The 5000-nt window shown below is 52.0% G+C and overlaps 1 non-coding gene across 1 annotated transcript in view; it reads left to right on the top strand.

The window, feature by feature from the left end:
• Positions 1–4364: 4364 nt before the first annotated feature.
• Positions 4365–5000, top strand: part of LOC124589063 — a 1910-nt gene continuing 1274 nt past the window's right edge. Inside the window, exon 1 of the ribosomal RNA XR_006975962.1 lies at positions 4365–5000. This exon is cut by the window's right edge and continues 1274 nt beyond it. This is a non-coding gene — a ribosomal RNA (small subunit ribosomal RNA).

Genomic DNA, 5000 nt, shown 5'->3' on the forward strand with positions numbered 1-5000 from the left:
GCAAGTATATTACCTGGAAGAGTCAATGACAGTCCACGCCCCCCTGCGTGGGAAGAGTCTTTCTAGGCCATGACCCACCGGAAGGGCGCAGCGTCCCCCACCCCAGACATGTGACGTCACACCATCGGTATTGACGACTAGACTGATTCCTTATAATCATTTGCCATACACCGGTGGAAGCTGCCGAGACGAGTAACTACATAGCGGGCTCGCCGTGTCACTAATGTACAGAGATACAACAGTTTCGACTGGAACCGGATTAAACGTATACACGGCGCTGATTAGTAATAGATAGAGCCATCAGAATACAGATAATGTATACAACTGTCCGTATACATGCTGAAAGACTCTGCTCACAATCACAACCACACGTCAGCCACACACCCTTATCACGCACTACTCTCTGCCTGTAACACGCACACAGACAATATGTAAGCACCAGCATGGAACAACACCCAGTGCATCCTCTCCGCCACATTAGACAATCCACACTGTCATAACCAGACTGGGAGGTCCACTCAGAAAACAGAATATCCCACCCACCCGACAACCACCATTGCTCAGCCAAGCCACCAACACCCACACATGTCCTACACAGGGGTGCACCCAACATCACAATACTGCCTCCTCTCACAGCACACAAACAATGGCAGGAATGAAAGACACAGGTCTGCCACAAGCATGGAATGAGAGCGCCGCCTGTCATGAGCCAAAGGTGCATCCTGACGTGGCAAATCAGATGATGCCGCAGGCATCCACTTACTATAATCACAATCAACAAACCGGCCGCCCCGCCCCGCCCCCCATTAAACCTTTCCTTACAACAATGTGTACCTTAACCTAACCTATATCGTACCGTAACCTAACCTATATCGTACCGTAACCTAACCTATGTCGTACCGTAACCTAACCTATGTCGTACCGTAACCTAACCTATGTCGTACCGTAACCTAACCTATGTCGTACCGTAACCTAACCTATGTCGTACCGTAACCTAACCTATGTCGTACCGTAACCTAACCTATGTCGTACCGTAACCTAACCTATGTCGTACCTTAACCTAACCTATGTCGTACCTTAACCTAACCTATGTCGTACCTTAACCTAACCTATGTCGTACCTTAACCTAACCTATGTCGTACCTTAACCTAACCTATGTCGTACCTTAACCTAACCTATGTCGTACCTTAACCTAACCTATGTCGTACCTTAACCTAACCTATGTCGTACCTTAACCTAACCTATGTCGTACCTTAACCTAACCTATGTCGTACCTTAACCTAACCTATGTCGTACCTTAACCTAACCTATGTCGTACCTTAACCTAACCTATGTCGTACCTTAACCTAACCTATGTCGTACCTTAACCTAACCTATGTCGTACCTTAACCTAACCTATGTCGTACCTTAACCTAACCTATGTCGTACCTTAACCTAACCTATGTCGTACCTTAACCTAACCTATGTCGTACCTTAACCTAACCTATGTCGTACCTTAACCTAACCTATGTCGTACCTTAACCTAACCTATGTCGTACCTTAACCTAACCTATGTCGTACCTTAACCTAACCTATGTCGTACCTTAACCTAACCTATGTCGTACCTTAACCTAACCTATGTCGTACCTTAACCTAACCTATGTCGTACCTTAACCTAACCTGTATTGCGCCTTAACCTAACCTGTATTGCGCCTTAACCTAACCTGTATTGCGCCTTAACGTAACCTGTATTGCGCCTTAACGTAACCTGTATTGCGCCTTAACGTAACCTGTATTGCGCCTTAACGTAACCTGTATTGCGCCTTAACGTAACCTGTATTGCGCCTTAACGTAACCTGTATTGCGCCTTAACGTAACCTGTATTGCGCCTTAACGTAACCTGTATTGCGCCTTAACGTAACCTGTATTGCGCCTTAACGTAACCTGTATTGCGCCTTAACGTAACCTGTATTGCGCCTTAACGTAACCTGTATTGCGCCTTAACGTAACCTGTATTGCGCCTTAACGTAACCTGTATTGCGCCTTAACGTAACCTGTATTGCGCCTTAACGTAACCTGTATTGCGCCTTAACGTAACCTGTATTGCGCCTTAACGTAACCTGCATTGCGCCTTAACGTAACCTGTATTGCGCCTTAACGTAACCTGTATTGCGCCTTAACGTAACCTGTATTGCGCCTTAACGTAACCTGTATTGCGCCTTAACGTAACCTGTATTGCGCCTTAACGTAACCTGTATTGCGCCTTAACGTAACCGATATTGCGCCTTAACGTAACCTATATTGCGCCGTAACGTAACCTATATTGCGCCGTAACGTAACCCACATTGCCCCTTAACGTAACCCACATTGCCCCTTAACGTAACCCACATTGCCCCTTAACGTAACCCAACACACGTTGGGCCTTAACCCAACACACGTTGGGCCTTAACCCAACACACGTTGGGCCTTAACCCAACACACGTTGGGCCTTAACCCAACACACGTTGGGCCTTAACCCAACACACGTTGGGCCTTAACCCAACACACGTTGGGCCTTAACCCAACACACGTTGGGCCTTAACCCAACACACGTTGGGCCTTAACCCAACACACGTTGGGCCTTAACCCAACACACGTTGGGCCTTAACCCAACACACGTTGGGCCTTAACCTGCTCTGTAATTGTCATACGACGCGTTAAATTAGTGTAGTGTTGCCTAACTGCAACCCCCGCAATATAGTTTGCTACTCGCACTGCCCGGTCCCCAGTGTATCGCTTCATGTTAAACACCTTGCAGCTATACACTGTAATGTGGATGGCAGCAGGACGTACATGCTCAATGCCCTTTGCAGTTGTTCATTGGCATTTGCAGTTGTTCATTGGCATTCGCATGTGCGAAGCACTTAGCCTACGCTGTGGTACGGCCTGTGTCAACTGTCCGCTGATGTTGTACGTCCAAATCACACACTGTACTGCACATTGGTCCTCATGTACTGAATGATACATCGTGGTACATGTGACCGTACAACGACTGCGCCAACAACGGCGAACCATGCGGTCCAAATGTTGTGCACTCAGCTACGTGTCGTCTCCCTATAAGAGCTGGATTGCAGTGTGGTATGCCCTGGATGGCGATCAGCATGAGCCGTCTGTTGATGTAGTGGCGCGTGTTGTCAGACGTAGTCGTCTCTTCTCACACACCGTGATAGCATGGTGCACTGCGTTCCACATCTGCGACATGCGACAGAGGCCGGTTGACAGTCGTTCGCGCAATGGACATCGCATACGTACGGGGGCCACCTTCCACGTGTTCGCGAAGCGTGCACATGTTGTTGCGTGTATGTGGGCAGACATAGTGTGTCGTGACACCTGACACAGGCATGCAACAATCGTTGAATTTGCAAATGGCGATGGACGCCTACGTTTGCTGGTGACGTTATGCAAATGAACAACTGGTAAACCGTTGTGGTGCGGTTGTTCTCGCTAGAGGTGAATCAGTGATGGCGACGATCGGTTGAGCTACCAACCGGTTGTTCCAGCGATACCCACCATGCCCACGAACGTGAATGGCATCTGGGTGTGAAGCGATACGCGGCGGTGGCTGGGTGGGACCGTCCCCGGCCGGTGAGGGGGGGCCTCCCGGCGTGCTGGCCGCGCGGTGCGTGGGCGCACGCGCTACAGCCGGCTGGTGGGGGCGGCCAGTGGCAGGCGCGCCGGCCGACGGAGGCGGCAGGCGGCGCAGCTGCGCGCCGGCGCACCCTGCACGCGGCGCCGTGCGGCCAAAGTAGGTCCTCGCGGGCCCGGTGCGAAGCGCGGTGGACATCTGCAGTGTGCTGGTCCGATTGAGGACTGTGTGCGCTGAGGATGCGCCGCCGCCCGGCGCTCGGCGCCGCGACGCCGTCTGCTGCTCGGTCGCCTCTGCGGTTCTCGCAGGTGGTTTGTATCGCAGCTGTGCGGACGTGTTGGCGCGTGCGCTGTGCTGGGAGAGTTCGCTTCGGCACCCAAGTGGGGCTTTTGTCCTTCTGTGGCGCTGGCGTTGGAGCTGCCGGTCACCGTAGGTGGCGCGTGTTGTCTCCCGCCGGCAATGCCACGACAGCACGCTCCCGGGCCTCTGTCGGCAGCGGCAAGCTCAGTTGGGAGCACGGGTGGTCGCACCTAAAGCGTCTACTCGCCAAACTCCGGGCGATTGCGCCTCTCTCGAACCCGACCAAGTACTTAGGACGGCGCTGCGCGCCGCCGGGACCTGAGAGGGTTTCGAGGTGTATTGTGCAGGGGAGCTCAGCCTCCTCCTGTTTGCAGAATAATTGAGCGGACGCTTGCGTGTTCGCGCGGGCCCCCGGGACACACTCCCGGGCGGCCGGCTGCTCAGCTCTAGTTGACGCAGCTCCCTGGTTGATCCTGCCAGTAGTCATATGCTTGTCTCAAAGATTAAGCCATGCATGTCTCAGTACAAGCCGCATTAAGGTGAAACCGCGAATGGCTCATTAAATCAGTTATGGTTCCTTAGATCGTACCCACGTTACTTGGATAACTGTGGTAATTCTAGAGCTAATACATGCAAACAGAGTCCCGACCAGAGATGGAAGGGACGCTTTTATTAGATCAAAACCAATCGGTCGGCTCGTCCGGTCCGTTTGCCTTGGTGACTCTGAATAACTTTGGGCTGATCGCACGGTCCTCGTACCGGCGACGCATCTTTCAAATGTCTGCCTTATCAACTGTCGATGGTAGGTTCTGCGCCTACCATGGTTGTAACGGGTAACGGGGAATCAGGGTTCGATTCCGGAGAGGGAGCCTGAGAAACGGCTACCACATCCAAGGAAGGCAGCAGGCGCGCAAATTACCCACTCCCGGCACGGGGAGGTAGTGACGAAAAATAACGATACGGGACTCATCCGAGGCCCCGTAATCGGAATGAGTACACTTTAAATCCTTTAACGAGTATCTATTGGAGGGCAAGTCTGGTGCCAGCAGCCGCGGTAATTCCAGCTCCAATAGCGTATATTAAAGTTGTTGCGGTT

Source organism: Schistocerca americana, unplaced genomic scaffold (genome assembly GCF_021461395.2).
Source record: "Schistocerca americana isolate TAMUIC-IGC-003095 unplaced genomic scaffold, iqSchAmer2.1 HiC_scaffold_681, whole genome shotgun sequence".
NCBI classification, from domain to species: Eukaryota; Metazoa; Arthropoda; class Insecta; order Orthoptera; family Acrididae; genus Schistocerca; species Schistocerca americana.